The 17470-nt window shown below is 34.7% G+C and overlaps 1 pseudogene; it reads left to right on the top strand.

Moving 5' to 3' along the window:
• Positions 1-9414: 9414 nt before the first annotated feature.
• On the top strand, positions 9415-10228 carry LOC140675596 (uncharacterized; annotated as a pseudogene).
• The last annotated feature ends 7242 nt before the right edge of the window (positions 10229-17470 follow it).

The raw sequence follows: 17470 nt of genomic DNA, 5'->3' as shown, positions 1-17470 counted from the left end.
ATCCTCCCCGCGAAGGGCCAGCAGCAGCTCCTTGTCGTCGTCTCGCCGGGCTTTAATGATCTCGCGCAACCGTTACCACCGATCACGTGAAAAAGGCACCACCTCGCGCACTGACCGTGTGCCGCTGACAATGTCCAGCCAAAATTCGGAGCGAGTAAGGCTGAAGAAAAATATTGAGACAAAGTCGCTGAATCGGGACCAATCAGTTTCGTGGAAAAAATTAATGCACCAAAAATTTAGTTCAAATTAGTGCAAATCGGGCACAGATTGCAGGATAATATAAAAGGAATATGGCACTCGCTGCAAAATAATCCAAGAATTAGTCCATAAACATTAATTTCATGTTCCCGTACAACACGAATATCTACAAATAGGTCCGACACTCTCAGGAAACACTATGTGCAAAATCTAGCACTACCTGCAGTCGTATAATAAAAATATATACTACACATTCATTTCATTTCATTAAAAGTATTAATTTCGGCTAAGTCTAGATTACGTTCGATTCTTTCCGTAAAATCACTGTCATCACTGTTGTAATCGCTGTCTTCTAAGGGTAGTGTTTTAATGTCCGATTCTTTTTCGTCAGAAATGTCCATTAAATTATCATTATTATCTCCGATAATGACTTCCGTTACACCAAAACCGTCATCCTCAATCGCAATATTGTTATCATTTTCAGCCATATTTGATAAATATCACATAATGCACAGACTTACTCAAAACACCAGCATGTGATAAAATTCATCCATAATACAGTCGTCAAAGAGCGTGGAAAAAAATCTATAACGCCGCGCACATCTATCTCAAATATATAGCACAAGATCACATTTCTCAACTCTTTCTAAATAGAGTATCGCATCTCATCTTATGAGAGTGCGAGGTATACAATTTTTGTTTACTAAACATATAGAGAATAAAATAGTGTGAGGAGGAACAGTCGTAGAAATGAAAGAAATATTAATGTTAATAATAATTTTTTATTTTTTACAAGTATCGTACATCATTTATAGCATATGTCAGCAATTCACAATCTATGAATGATCCGCTATCAAACCTATCACTCTCGTGTATCGTTTTCACGGCATCATTCACATTAGTAATGTCATTGCGCTGCAATACGCTTACAAATTGTTTAAATTTTTCGTTAACGAGATATGTATTTTGACACAACTTTAAATGCATGGTCAATGCAATCTTCAAAATCGAATAAATATATTACAATCGACGGTTTCATGTATATAGAATCACTGTCACTAGTTGCAAATCTAACGACTTTAAAATCAGATATTTTAACTACGCCAATCCACAAATCTTGAATCCATATCGGTGCAACAAATGATTGCCGTTCCATCTCCGCATGTATCAAAGATTGTCCGTTTTTTATTTTCAATTCTTCAACTGGTGTAACAGCCGATTGCACAAGTCGTTTAACGTTGGCACATTTATACATCAATAAATATCACGTTATGATAGACAAAATTAATTGATTGCCGTGATTATCACCAAGTATCAAGTCTACCGATATTTTGAAAATATATTTTTGCAAATTTTCGCTATAGTTGTATTAAGAGTTACGGGCTCGACCCCGTGCATTACTATACTTTTCCCGGATACACATGGGATGCAGTGTTGTTCTTGGGGCCGCTTTTTCTCGCGCATACGCATTGAATGGCTTCAGTAATGTATATAACTTACGAAAAAAGGTAGCTTTTAGATCATTTAATTAAAGATTCATATATAAATTTCACGCTTCTTTTTGAAAAGCTTTCACTTAATACATTAACACTTAACACATTAACTTCATTTTCACTTTACGTGTCCGCGTCTTATTTCTGGCATCATCGACCTAGCTTAATCACTCCGGATTCCGCCAAAGCTTTTGCGCCCATTCGTAACTGTAACATATACATTATTAAATATCTATATATTGCGCCGCGCATGCGCGAGAAAAAGCGGCTCTGAGAACAACACTGCTGGGATGTCATATTGAAGCATACAAACATTAAGTTTGAATTGCTCACTGACATCGACATGGTAATGTTTATAGAACGAGGTATACGCGGTGGTTTAAGTCAATGTTCCAACAGATACGCGCGTGCTAATAACAAGTACATACAGTCATACGACTCGTCGAAATCATCATCGTATCTAATGTATTTGGATATAAATAATTTATACGGATGGGCAAAATGTGTCAACCTTTGCCTTATACTATGTTTTCGATAAGTGGACAACATATCCAATTTTGATCTATCATCGATTCGTCTATAAGCTATATCCTTGAAGTTGACCTCGAGTATCCGCAACATCTTCACGACGTACACACTGACTTGCCGTTTTGCTCGACACATAACAAGTCGCCCGGCAAGTGTGAAAAAAAGCTCCTTGCAACCTTATATAGAAGCAATGATCGCAAAACCAAATTTTCACAACAGGAGCGTTTCTTTCGGAAAATTTAACCGCTGTAGAATTATGTAAACTCGAGGTGAAGTTTTATAAACATCGTTCGAATATTTGATCATATTTGACTAGATGAAGAATTAGTCGCATTTAGAGGAAGATGCAGTTTTCGTCAATACTTATCGTTGAAGCTGACCAATACGGAATAAAGATATATGTCTTAGTAGATGCCAAGACTTTTTATACATTAAATTTAGAAATTTACTGTGGTAAACAATCAGAAAACCGTTCTTACGCAGTGAGAACAACCGTTTGATGTTGTGGACCGGTTGGTAAGATGTGTGTCTGGATTTGCAAGAACGTCACTATAGATAACTTTTTTATGAACTATGAAACAGCACAATTTGCTCAAAAATTACAAATTAACTGTTGTTGGTACATTACGAGCAAACAAGACATGCATTCCTCTTCAATGCAAGATCAGACGTGAAGAAAAATCTTTTATTTTTGGCTTTCAAAAAGACATAATCCTTGTATTGTATGTTCCTAAGCCACGCAAATGAGTACATATGATGTTAACCCTACATTATGATAAGAAAATAGATCCACAAAACCGAGATCACAGGAAATAATTATAATCTTTTACAACTAAAAGCGAGGTTGATGTTGCAGATAAACTTACAAGAAGCTACGATGTTTCGCGTAATTCTAAACGTTGGTCTCTCACCGTGTTTTTTCTATGTTAAACCATGCCAATATAAATGGTTTGATTATACATATGTTAAACAATAACATTGAGAGGAAAAAGACAAATCTAACAAGGAAAAGGTTGGAAGTGTCTCCCTCCGATTTTAATGAGCTTTAAATATATTGTAGTCTAGGTCAAAATAGGAGACATGTGTTTTTTTATGAGTGCCCATATGCCCGTTAAGGAGGTGAAACACCCTCTTGAGAAAAATCGATTTTTACATTTCTGAGCGAATACCGTCGAAACAATAAGATATAAAAAAAATTTTAAATAAAGTTTAATTAAAATAAGATTTTAATTAAAGTTTTAAATAAAAGTTTTATGGTTTTTCATGTACTTTAAAACTGTGCAATCAGATTTTTCAAAAATGTTATATTTTTCGAAATCCCTCCCCTTCCCTTTCAATTTTTGAAAATTTTAAAATTTGTCTTATAGCAAAACTTATAGCTCATTTAAAGACAAATCCAACCATATATGATAAAGTTGTATTCCGAAGTCGCATTTTTCAGAAATAAGTTAAAAATATCTTTATATATCACTATACGCGCGCTTTATCCGCTTCATGACACTCGCTATTCACAGCGACGTTTTTTTCTTCGTAAACTCACAGAGGCAACCATAAATTATCAATAAATAATTTATGAGAATATACATTTATAAATTATAGCAATTATATTTATACAATTTATAATTATATAATATATATAATTAATATATGTAAATGTTATGTAACAATAAATATATAATTTGTATGGAAAAAATAGTATCTTATGCATTAGAAATAGAACTAGTCGAACAAGGAAAATCTTTGACGGGATGCGGAGGTTAATAGATTAAATGATTCAGTTCTATGAATAAACAGATGCGTTTACGCAACTGCGAGATAAGTTGGTGCAATATAGTTTTATTTACAACCGCGTGTAGCACAACACGTATTACTACAAAAGCATCCATCGAATCAAGCAGCAGTTTAGTTGAATTCAGCAGCAGTTCTGTCTTGCGTGTATGCACATTATGTATTTTTTTGATTTTTTTTAAATTTTTATTAAGAATAAATAAGTTCAAGGCTCTGAATCTTAAACAATATAAATAAAAGTAAAAGGCAATATAGAGCCGACGCAGATGTGAGGCGTGAGGTTTATAATTTCAAACACCAAATGTGGTCCATGGTTTATTGACTCAAACGTTTCAGACTCCTTTCGAGCCATCTTCAGTGAGATTACACTACAAATTATATAAACTTAAGATAAATACAATTACCAATTTAACTAGATTGTCTAATTGATATACATACACAAACGGTCAAATATCCACACATCTATCGCCATCACCCATCCGATATGCATGGGTTCCTATACGGTACAAAACGCAAGGCACAGCATTCTATCAAAAGAGAATAGTTCTTGCGCTCAAATTGTTAGATCGAACTTAATCTGATTGCGACAACTCACTCACACCGGGGAGAACAGCAAGGACGCGCGCGAACATCCGTACAGCTCACAAGACCATTGACGAATGATTAAAAATAACCAATGTCACCGACTCAAAACGCAGCAACCAGGCATACAAACATTATCATATTTTTGGGAGATCGTTAATTATTGATAGACATGCCTCATTTAATTTGATTGTGTCACTACGTAGATTCAAAGCATTATTCTGGCGTTTGATATAAATTGTTACGTCCAGACTCGAAAAAAAAAAAAGAAAAGAAAGAGATAATGAAAGGACAGAACTTACCCTTGTCGAAACGCGTAAAACCTTAACGCTCTCGACTCGAACGAACTGTACAAGGCCGGACCTGGTCAAAGACCTCGAGGGTCTCTTTTACTAGGTCAGTAGGCCGTTCGTTCGGTGGTCCCTTTTTGGTAAAGGAAGTTAATCCCTGTTATGCGGGACGGGACCTTGTGCAATCTGGGAGTCAGGGAATGTATTAGAAAGGATTAATAAATTTGATTAGAATTTTTAATATTTTAAATTTTTAGTCATTTATTAAGTAAAAATCAAATATATATATATGTATAAGATTCAAAAAATTAGCATTTTAATTAAATTAATTAATCTTATTAATTACTTAAGTGCGTGTGTGCGTGTGTGCGTGTGTGTTCGCGGGTGTTACATTAGTTCGGAGGGACGTCAGTCAGGTAAATTGGAAATGGAAAAATAAAAGGACTTGTTACTTGACTGGTATTTATACAATAGTATTTAAATTCTAAGGGAAGGGGCAGGAAAAGAATTATGCTTCCTCGAAGGTAATCGTGGAAGGAGGGAATTTCTTCCAGAGAGCCTCTATCGAAACAGCGAGGGGATATCTAAGACCGGGGAGGAACCATGGGATAACGGATCCCGACGGGTTGGTTGCAAGGATGGAGTGCAATGTTGTCAAATCAACAGGACCAGGCCCGATTGTATACGAGCCTTTTGGGAGGGGATGTCGGATCCTTGGGAGATTATTTATTAAATATTGGATAGGATCTTGAGGCGGAAAACGAGGAGGTTGTTGGTGTTTAGAATTTTCAGCGTGACTCGCGTTTTCTTTCTCGAGGTCTACGACGACCTCGGCAATGTCACGAAGGGTCTCCCAAATTTCATCCAATTCCTCTTGAGAATCAAGTGAATTGCGGGGGGAAGATGGGGGTGCGAGGAGAAGGGTCAAGTAAGAGGGGTGGTTTCAGCTCTCTTGAATGAGGAAGGGGGGGGTGGGACTCTGCGTGTGTGTGTGATGACTGTTCGCGGAAAATTTGATCCTTTAATTCTATCTTAAGATTAGAAATATTGTTCTTAAAATTATAATTTGTTGTCGCCTGAACCAAAACTCTTCAAGCACGTCGGTTCTTACGGTTGCGAAGACGTTTCGCTTTAGCCTTTAGGCGTTTCGGATGAACGGGCTCCACTATGAACCCACGCAAATGTTTCAGAAAACTTATCGTTTATTTTCGGCGAGACAGTTCTAATTAGTACAATTTATAATGTTCTTAATATAATTTAAGTCAGGAAATTATATTATTTAAAATGCATAATATAGAGAGGAGAGAGGAGGGAGAAGGAGAAAGAAGTGGAGAGAAAAGAAGGAAAGAAAGGAAATAAATAAAATAAAAAAAAAGGAGTAGCACAAAAGGAAAGAGGTAATGAATAAATTGTAATAAATAATTAAAGGGCCAGAAGAAAAATGGAATTCAGGAGAAATTTGCTTTCGTAGAGAAAATTGAAGGAATTTGCAGGTTCAGCCTAATGATATTTTGTACCAGTACACGAGATACCGGTTCCGCAAAATACACAGGAACTCGCAGAGAAAATAGAAAGAGTTTGCAAGTTCGACCTAATTATATTTCGTACCAGTACTCGAGATACCGGTTCCGCGAAATACACAGGTACTTGCAGAGAAAATAAAAAGAATTTGCAAGTTCGACCTAGTTATATTTTGTACCAGTACACGAGATACCGGTTCCGCAAAATACACAGGTACTTGCAGAGAAAATAGAAAGAATTTGCAAGTTCGACCTAATTATATTCTGTACCAGTACACGAGATACCGGTTCCGCAAAATACACAGGTACTTGCAGAGAAAATTTGAAAGGCTACGTGAAAATGAAGAGGATAAGAAATAAACATAAACAACGAAAAGGGGATTTAATTATAATGAAAAAGGTAAAATGAGAAGTATCTGGTCAAACAGTAATAATGAAATGAAGAACAATAAAAATAAAGAACTGTCTCACTATAATTACTATAACTGAATTTTAAATGGGGGAGGTGAAATCAATAGAATAGGTTATTTGGTCGGTACTCACTACTTATTGCGTACGCTGTTGGTTTTAAAAGGACCTCGGCAGTGGATTTAGCGGCGTCGGGTTGAATTTCACAGGTGCCCCTGGTTAGCGATAGAATTTTTCGTGTTGAATGGCACAATCACTTACAATGTTCAACACTCTTTATTGTTTTAAACTTTTAATTCGCACGCAACCACTTACAATGTTTGACGTCTTTTATTGTTTAAATTTTTAATTCGCACTACACAGAGAGTCTGTGTTAAATATTAGGCAAACCACTCGTCGCGAAATCGGAAGTATTAATATTCGAACTTGTTAACACCTGAAGGGTTAAACGTTGAGATCGAGGATCGATTCCGCGTCTTGAAGCCGAGGTAGAAGAAAATAGTTTGTACCGTACGAGTAATAGTGATGGAGATGATGATGAATATACTGATTCTAATACCGAAAAGAACTGAAAAACTGATGTCGCGGCGCATTGCTTCCGCATTATATACTAGGATTCGTACCTCCTCTCCATTGGACAATTGGACGAATTAGAATTTTAATTAACGCCCCCTTATGCTTAGGGGGTGTTTCCTTCGACTTCGAGTCTCAAAAATTTCTTCTCTATTGGTTCAAGAGATTTTTCCATTTGGCCAATGAGGTGTTTGGTACCGTCAGAGTCGCTTATCGCTATTTAGAAATTTATAATAAACAGCTGTCACTTTAGGTGGTCCGTCAGGCGAGCTCTCTTATTAAATGCTTCTTAAGTTTTCGTCGCCGTTTCAAATTTATGATTGCAGTTCTAAACAACTGCCTCGAGTTACGGCGACTCTGTTTTATTTAAAATTCTTTTGAAATTTAGAGAGCCGTTCGAATGTTTATTCTTTATTTGATTTCTAAGACTTCTTGGGTTGTCTTATTTATAGTTGTCTCGCCTTACGGAGGTTTGTTAAAATTTTTATTATCCACGTAACGTAATATTCGTGGAGTGCGACTAAAGTGACAGCTCTCACGGTTTGATATTTCCTGTAGAGAGTTCTTAGAATCATTATCTCTGATTGTTTATACATTCCTCTCGAAAAGAAAGAATCGTGAAGTCTACCGGACGTAACAAAATCATTTCCGACATCAATCTTTTCCCCAAGAATGGTTCTTTGTCCAAGATTTCAACATTACTCCAATTAAAATCATGATCCAACAATTTATGTTGTGCGACTACCGATTTGTGATTCTTTTTGTGTTCTTTTATTCTCGTGTTCAGTAAACGGCCCGTCTGTCCCACATAGGAAGTATCACAATTGTTGCAATTGATCTTATATACCATGTTGTTTTTGGCACTCTTTTGTAATTTGTCTGACTAATATGAAATTGCGTAAATTGTTCATTCCCGTGTAGGACATCCCGCACATCTAACTCGCGGACACACCCGCTGAAACGTTCCGAGATATCTTTTATATACGAGATGTTAAAATATGAAATTTTCTTTCTCGACACATCATACCCTCCAATTCTGTTGGTTGTCGTAATATTGAAATTCTTTTTCAAGCGATCATTTATGGTACTAAAAATGACCGAAAGAGGATACTCATTCTCTATGAGGGTTCTAATGATCAATTCGAAATTTTCTTGATGAAATCTCGGATGTGATAGTCGGAGAACCTTATTTGTTAAGCTGATAATAATGACTTTTTTATGGCTCAAAGAGTACCGCGACTCAAAGTGCAGGTACCTTCCCAAAAACGTCAGTTTATGGAACCAGTTGAATTGGAAAAAACCGTCGTTTGCAATGATCGTAACGTCAAGAAAATTTAATTGTTTGTCTTTCCCCTCCTCCATGGTAAATTGCAGTCTAGGATGAAAGGAATTGAATGTATTCATAATAATGCTAAAAAAAGAGGAAGGGGCTGCCAACGCAATATCGTCTACATATCTTATATAAAATGGGAGGGCAACTGGAAAATCTGCGACAGCCCTGCTCTCTAATTGTACGTCTTGGAGAGTGATATCGGCAATGATAAAATTTTTATTGTTTTTTGCTCTTACATATTTAAACTTTATTCAAAGTTTAAGTTTATCTGTTTTGTTTTATTTAAGTTATAATTAATATTTTATTAAATTATTTAAATTATTATAAATTATGTGATAAAACAGTGTGCTATTTTTCATGAAACTCGGAAAACACTTATAACAAAGTGTTAATACGCATTAAATAATAAAATATTCTTGCTGCTAATAAATATTTTTGATGCTAATATTTATAAAATAAATATATATAATTTTAATTTTTTTAGAGAATAATGTTTAATCCAAGAAACGTAATAATGCTGCTGTACGCAGTTTTTATTACTATGGATTTCCAAAGTCCTGTTACTGGAGAAGAAATAGAAACAAAAAACAAGATTCAAAATATGCTTAAATTAATGCATGAAGAAGCGTATGAAATTGATGAAAAAGTATCATTAGATTTTGAAAACGCATTTGATATACCCGAAGTAGAACGAGTAGTTGATGAAGAAAGAGAAGATGTATATTGTAAAGGACATTACATGTGTTACGGATTGTATACTAATACAATATAAAAAAAATGCTGTAGAATTTTGGAGAAGTGGGACAACAAAGTCAAGAAATTTTGAAACTGTAAAACATAGATTTCGGAAAGTCATGTCACTTCGTCAATTAAGAAAATGGGAAGAACAGGTAAATCAAGGTGGCAGCAGATTTGATAAACTGAAAGAAATTTCAACATAACGTTAAATAAATTCAATGAAGCTGTTGAATAATTATTCATGACATTGATATCGCTCGATGGGCTCTTCGAGCGCAGAAGGAAGTAAATGTACCTGGGTTTACAGCATCATTATCATGGGTAAAATATTTTAAGCTCGCACATAATATCGTATCTAGAAAAATTACAAAATTTATAACAAGAAAACATTTAACGTCAAATAAAAATTTAGAAGCACAAAGCAAGTCATTTACCGAAAATGTGAAATATTTTATTATACAATATGGAATTGAAAATGTATATAATTCGGACCAAAGTGGATTTCAATTAGAATTTTATTCCGGTCGTTTACTGTCACCTATTGGCACTAAAAAAATAGAACGCATAGTACAATCGACATCAGCAACTACACATAGTTATACTATACAACCTATTGTTTCAGCTAATGGTAAATTATTATCGCCTCTTTTTATTGTTTTAAAAGAACCTACTAGAACATTTGGTCCAACGGTAAAAGAAACAATGTTTAAAGAAGATAATATCTTTGTCATGGCATCAAAATCTGGAAAATTAACATCGCATCATTTTGAGATCTAGATAAAAGAAATGTTTTTTCCAAATGTTGGACCAAAATCAGCTTTATTATTAGATTCTTGGACTGGTCATTGTCCTGATATAATTCAAAGAAACAAACCAGATTTTATAGAAAATTTCAATTTGTTAACTATATCAACTGGAACAACAGGAAAAATACAACCTTTAGATGTATTCGGTTTTTGTTTATGGAAAAATTTTGTTAAACATTTTTCGGATACCGTCATGCTTTTAGATCTTGAGGTCAAACTTCATTCAAAAAACAATATTTTAAAATTACAATTATTAACTCATCATCAATTTTCATCACCGAGGTTTAAAAATTTATTCAAATATGCATGGTATAAAAGTGGTTATTTAGAAAAGAGACCAGAAGAATTTGATACACTAGTAGATTTTTGTTTCAAAAATAATTTAAAACCAACATGCGATATTTGCGGTGAAGTTCCTGTAATTGCCTGCGCATGGTGTAAAAAGTCCCTTTGTATAAATCATTTCTTTCACGATCATCATCTTTGTAACAGATATGAACCATGAATATTTGTTATTCTTGTATGCAAAAATTATGTACGCTATTTTATGTATACTTATGTAATATTTCCATATGATTTATTAAGACAATGCGTATTACATTTTTCTTTATACTTTAAGAAATTAAATATTATAAAACAGAATATCTGATTAGTAAAATATTCTATTTCTTTTTCATGTATGTAATGTATATGAACAAGAATGTTATCTTGCTATTTACATTTTCGACACAATAATGCATACATGTTTTGCTGCACGCGGTTGTAAATAAAACTATATTGCACCAACTTATCTCGCAGTTGCGTAAACGCATCTGTTTATTCATAGAACTGAATTATTTAATCTATTAACCTCCGCATCCCGTCAAAGATTTTCCTTGTTCGACTAGTTCTATTTTTAATGTATAAAAACATTATTTTTTTTATGCAAATTATATATTTATTTTCACATAACATATATATTAATTATTTATATATATGTTATGTAACAATTGTCCTGGACATTCTTACCGCCTCGTGAGTTACCATAATTTTTGTCTTGCTCAAAGTTTTTTTTGTGTCGTCACTACGCAATTTTAATTTTGTTTTAAGTTGAATTAATTTTTACTTTGTTTCTTAACTTTGTTTGTTTTCTTAATTTTCTAAATTTTGTTATGTTACATGACCGTTTTTTTTAAATAAGTTATTCCAATGTCACTGATTGATATAATTTGTTAAATTTGAGACATCATAGTTCTTTAATTATCATTGCGAATCCTGCGTTTTGACCTTGCATAATTTTTGTACATTTTACAGAACGGTTTACCATGCGTGCCTTTGACTTGTGCATTCCTTCTATCCACAACTTATTGACTAACAGATATTTCATTAATATATCATTAATTTGGTTTCACACCGTGAGTCCGTTACACATATCGACTCGACTACGTTAGTACGGTGTAACTTTCCGATTGCGATACTATGTATTTGTTAAGCTTTTAGTCAACCTTTGCTAATATGTTTAATTCTTTTTCCGGTTTTTTTAATTATGATTTATTACTATATGAGCGCTGAAGACGACCCAAAGAAGGATCGAAACGTCCGTCATCATCCATTCACTATTTAAATTTGTTATATATCGCTATACTTTGCCAATCTTTACATTCTTAATGTGTTTTTTCGACGATTAAATAACTACTTATATTATATTAAATTGTTTAGCTCTTTAAGCCTTATGACACTATTTAATTTTATTATTTATAGAAAGCTGTTTTACTTGATTATATATATTTATATTATTTATATATAGATATATATATATATATATATATAATTATTTATATATATATATTTATATATTTATATATATATATATAATTATTTATATATATAATTATATGTATATATACATAATTATATATATATATATACAGGGTGGACCATTTTAATCCATCCATCGAATATCTCGAAAACCAAGTCCGGGAGAGAAAAATGTTTCAAATAAAAGTTGTATAGTTTCGAGGGGACCATAAGATGGTACCATTGGTTTGACCATGAAAAGTCATTTGAAGGTCACGTGAAGGTCACTTCAAGTTTTTTAAATGAAACACCCTATATATTTTTACATATTCTTGTAGCTCATCTCGAGAGCTTTCCAAAACACTTATGACAAAGTATTTTTTATTAAGTATTTTTTGAGTTATAAGGCTTCAAAGTTGCAGTATTTTGACATAAAATACAAGATATCTCGTAAAATATTCATTTCTCGATTATCTTACCCTAATACTTTTATGCACAGAATAATGAGACGAATTAATTGGTGTAAAGAAAATACACATAGTTATCTTTAAGAAAAAATCTGAATTTGCAACTAGCAGTTACACATTTTTACTTTAACATAATTATGTGTTTTAATTACGCCAATTGATTTGTCTCGTTATTCTGTGCATAAAAGTATTAGAGTAAGATAATCAAAAAATGAATATTTTACGAGATATCTTGTATTTTATGTCAAAATACTGCAATTTTGAAGCCTTATAACTCAAAAAATACTTAATTGAAAATACTTTGTCATAAGTGTTTTGGAAAGCTCTCGAGATGAGCTACAAGAATATGTAAAAATATATAGGGTGTTCCGCTTAAAAAACTTGAAGTGACCTTCACGTGACCTTCGAGTGACTTTTCAAGGTCAAACCAATGGTACCATCTTATGGCCTCCTCGAAACCATACAACTTTTGTCTGAAACATTTTTCTCTCCCGGGCTTGGTTTTCGAGATATTCGACTGGATGGATTAAAATGGTCCACCCTGTATATTTTGTACGCCGTCTGCGTTAACGTAATTCCTCTATACTCTTTCACCCTTTTACCCTCTCCCTTTTTTACAATAGGAACTACTACCCCTTCCCTCCAATCCCCCGGCCATCCCTCTCCCCTCCATACTTTCCTACATATCTCAAATATCCACTCTTCTACTTCCTTCCCTCCATATCTCCATACCTCATTTAGAATCCCATCAACCCCCTGTCGCTTTCCTGTCCTTCAATTTTTTAACTACCCTCCTTACCTCCTCCCTATTTATTTCCTCCTCCATCCCCTCCTCATCCCTTTCCCCCAACCCTCTCATTACCCTCCATTCTACTCCTCCCAGTAATTCTCTGAAGTACCTATCCCATTCTCCTATCTCTATGCTGTCATTCACCCTCATTCTTCTCTTTCTTTCTCTATTCAATATTTTCCACACCTGCCCTTCCGATCTCACCCTTTCTATCTTCTTCATCCACCTTTCCCTCTCCCACCTTTTCTTCTCTTCACATAATATTGCATACCTCCTCTTCCTCTCTATAACTATCCCCATCCCCCCTCCTTTTCCTCCATCTCCTAAGTTCCTTCCATACCCTCCTCTTTCCCTCCCTACATTCCTCATCCCACCAACCTCTTTTATCATTCTCCTTTCCCATTTTTTCCAGTGTCTCTTTTACTTTTTCTCTCAATTCCTCCCAATTTCCCTCGACTCCTTTTCCCTGTCCACCTTTCTCCCCCATATCCACATTCTCCTAAACTCCTTCGTCCCCTCTTCTGTCCAAACTCCCCTTTCTCCTCTTCTTCCTCTTCTTCCCCCTTCCTCTTTTCTCCTTTCCTGGATCTTCTTTCTTTTCCCTATCCACACCACTACTACTGGCTGATGATCAGAATCTACTTTTTCTTCCACTACCAACCTTCTCACTTCCTCCCTTGTCCTCTCATCACCTATCACATAGTCAATAACCGATTCACCTCTCCCCCCCGTATATGTTAACTCCCCTTCCTCATACCCTCTCACAACTCCATTAAATATCCCCCACCCCTGCTTTTCGAGAAACCTACACAAAATTTTTCCGTTTCTATCTATTGTTTTATCTTTGGATCTTCTCCTATCCCCCTCATTCTCCTCCTTTACCCTTCCTCCCTCCCTGTCCATCCTTGCATAAAGTCTCCCCCTATCAACACCCTTATCTCTTCCCCTCCCTCTTCCATCCATTCTCTTAAATACTCCATTTTCCTCTCTAAGTCCTTATTAACATGTACCCCTATCACTCTCCACCACATCCCTCTCAACCAAACCTTTACCATCATTAGCCCCTCCTTTCTTTCTCCCTCCCTCCTTTCCTCTCTTTTGATTCCTCTTCTCACCCCCACTATCATTCCCCCTTTCGCTCTTCCCTTTTTATGCTCTCTAATTGCCTCTTGTATCTCCCACACGTAATCCTTTGGCATCCTGCCCTTTATTCTCTCCCATCCTTTTTTATCCATCCACGTTTCATATAACACCATTATATCCCATCCACTTAATCCTCACTAAAAATCATCATCCTTATTCATCAAACCTGCCACATTCCAAAATGCTAACTTATACACCTCCTTTCCCTTCTTTTTCACCTCCTCCCTTTCCTCCCCCTTCTCCTCTCCCTCCACCATTCCAATCCACTTCATCCCCTCTCACTTCTTCCCCTACTTCCTCCTTTCTACCCTTCTCCTTTCCTCCTTTTTCACCATCTACTGCCCTTTCCTTTCTTCCTCCTTCTCTCCCTCCCAAAATCTCCCGCTGCACTCTCTCAACTTTTCTTTCCCTTTATCACCAAGCCTTATCAATCCAAATTTTATCAAATCTTATTCTAACTATTTTTCCTTCCTTTTCCTCCTTCATCGCGATCTGTCTTAACTTCCATTTCATCTTTCTTTCTCTAAACGTCAAGATCATCATCTATCCATACCTCCGTCCCTCGTAATCTACTTTTATTCTTCATAATTCTCCTTTTCATTTCCTCTGTCTTCAAAATTACCACCATCATCTCACCTTTATCCTCCCTTTTCGTATTTATCCTCCTCATCCCCTCAATTTCTACGTCCCCCCCCTAAATCACCTCCCAACTTATTCAACTTCTCTTTCACACCCCCCTCTCCCTTTATTCCCTTTATAATAATGTTCCTCCTCCTCCTTCTTTCCTTTTGCCTTCTCTTCCTGTCCCTCTCTAGCTCTCTCACCCTTTCTCTCAACCACCCTTCCTCCTTTACTCCTCCCCCTCCCTCCTCTCCCTTGTCCTCTAACTTCTTCATTCCTTTCTCTACCACCTCCCTCCAATCCCCTTCCTTTCCTTCCTTCCTTTCCCTCCACTTCTTCTCTAAAATTTCTATCCTCCCTATTAGCTCTTCTTTCTCCTTTCTCCATTCCATTTCTTTTGCTCTCATCTCCTCTTTTAATCCCCCCATCTCCCTTCTCATTTTCTCTATTCCTCCCTTTAACTCCTCTCTATCTTTCCTCCCTTCTAACCTCAAGGTCCTAATTTCCTGCAATATTAACCTTACATTCCCCTCCTTTTTTTTGCTTTCACCGGCAATGTCTGCACTTTTTTGCTCCTTTGAAAGGCTTTTAACCCTTCCCTTTCCTCTTCCTCCCCGTCCTCCTCTCCATCTGATTCATCTCTCTTCTTAAACCATTTTTCTATTATTCCCACGCTTCCTGCCCTTTCCTTTTTCACTTTTGCCCTTTGATCTTGTTCCTTTTCCCTCCTCTTCTTTTCTTCCCCTAATCCCATGTCTAGTTCCAGACCTACTTGCGCGCCCGCCAATATCTTGTCCCCATCCGCAATTTCCTACTGTTCCTTTACTTTCTTCTAGTTTCTTCTAGGTGGCGCCTCCTTACTCTCTCCTTTCTATACCCAATATTCTACTCTATGCCCGAAATTCTCACCTGTCAAAATCGCCTGTCATCCACACTTTTAACCTCTTTTTTATCCTTTTTCCTCCTTTCTCTGCTCTTCACGCCTTCACCACTCACTTATCACCTCTCCCTCTATCGCTCCCTCTCACTCCTTTTCGCACCTCTTTCCTCACACACTCCTTTTCCTAACAATAATTCTCTCTTTACACTACAACACCTCATTCACCTATCCTACCGGAAACGGAAATCTAATGTATTAGTAGTATTATAACACAAAAAAATATTGCCTGATACTTCAGTGATATAATTATTTAAGCAGGAAAATATAATCAGAATTTTAACACGCTCCCAGTAAATACAAAGTAACAGTAATATAATTGTTTAGTTATAATTTTCCACTCAATAATATAACTACAATATAACATGCCTTTTATATAACAGTTATATTATTGAGTGGGAAATTATAACTAAACAGTTATATTATTGTTACTTTGTGTTTACTGGGCTTTTACTAAATAATTGCGTTTTAATCAAAATCAGAGTTGCAGTTGTCGCAAATATAAAACACTTCGTTGTTTGCACATTGTGCATGTGCCCATTTCTTATAATGGGTGCACTGCACCCATTCTTGTCCATACTTTGACTGTGACCATGGCTTTAAACATTTTAAGCAGACACAGTTTTCATCTTCTTCATCGCTTGAGCTGACCACAGATTTTTTACGTTTTCTAGATTGGTGTATAGATTTAGCGGAAGTAGATTTAATAATTTAAAAAATATATATAATTTATAAATATTTATAAATTATTATTAATATAAATTTATAACTTATATTAATTTATATATATATATATAAATTATATATATATAATATATATTATATATAAAATTATATATATATATACATATATATAAATTATATATATTAATATAATTTATAAATTATATAATATAAATATTTATTATTTATAATATAAAAATATATAATTTAATAATTTGAAAGAGAAACATTTGACCATAATTTGTCTTTAACTTTAAGAATACAAATCAAAATTTCAGAAATTTTATGTAAAAGTAAATGCGATTGATTTTATTTTTCTTAAAATAGTGAAGAATTTTAAGTTACTTATTACATTTTTAACGTTACGGCCGAGCTTGCCAGCTTTATATATTTTAAATTTATCAGCTTTTCTTATGTATATATTAATAATTATTATTTTTAAATTTATCTCATAATATGTCCATTGTCGTAAATCACAAACCGATAACTCATAAATGGATATATGACTCTCAGATAGCTTAGTTTTACCCTATAGTTTATTTTAAATTTATCTAATTATTGTTTATTTATCTAATTATAGCATTACAACTTTGTCAGCGTTTTCCTAATAGGGTAAATTGTTACAGTGTAACAACTTACCCCCTCAAAATGGTAACAATTAACCCTACATTAGTATAGGTTATTGAATTTTGAAGTAAATAGAAAGTTCTATTGTATTAATTATATGACCAAATTAGTTAATAATAATTACTAAAT

Source organism: Anoplolepis gracilipes, unplaced genomic scaffold (genome assembly GCF_047496725.1).
Source record: "Anoplolepis gracilipes unplaced genomic scaffold, ASM4749672v1 Contig19, whole genome shotgun sequence".
Classification (NCBI taxonomy): Eukaryota; Metazoa; Arthropoda; class Insecta; order Hymenoptera; family Formicidae; genus Anoplolepis; species Anoplolepis gracilipes.
This window is presented reverse-complemented; position numbering and strand designations above follow the sequence as displayed.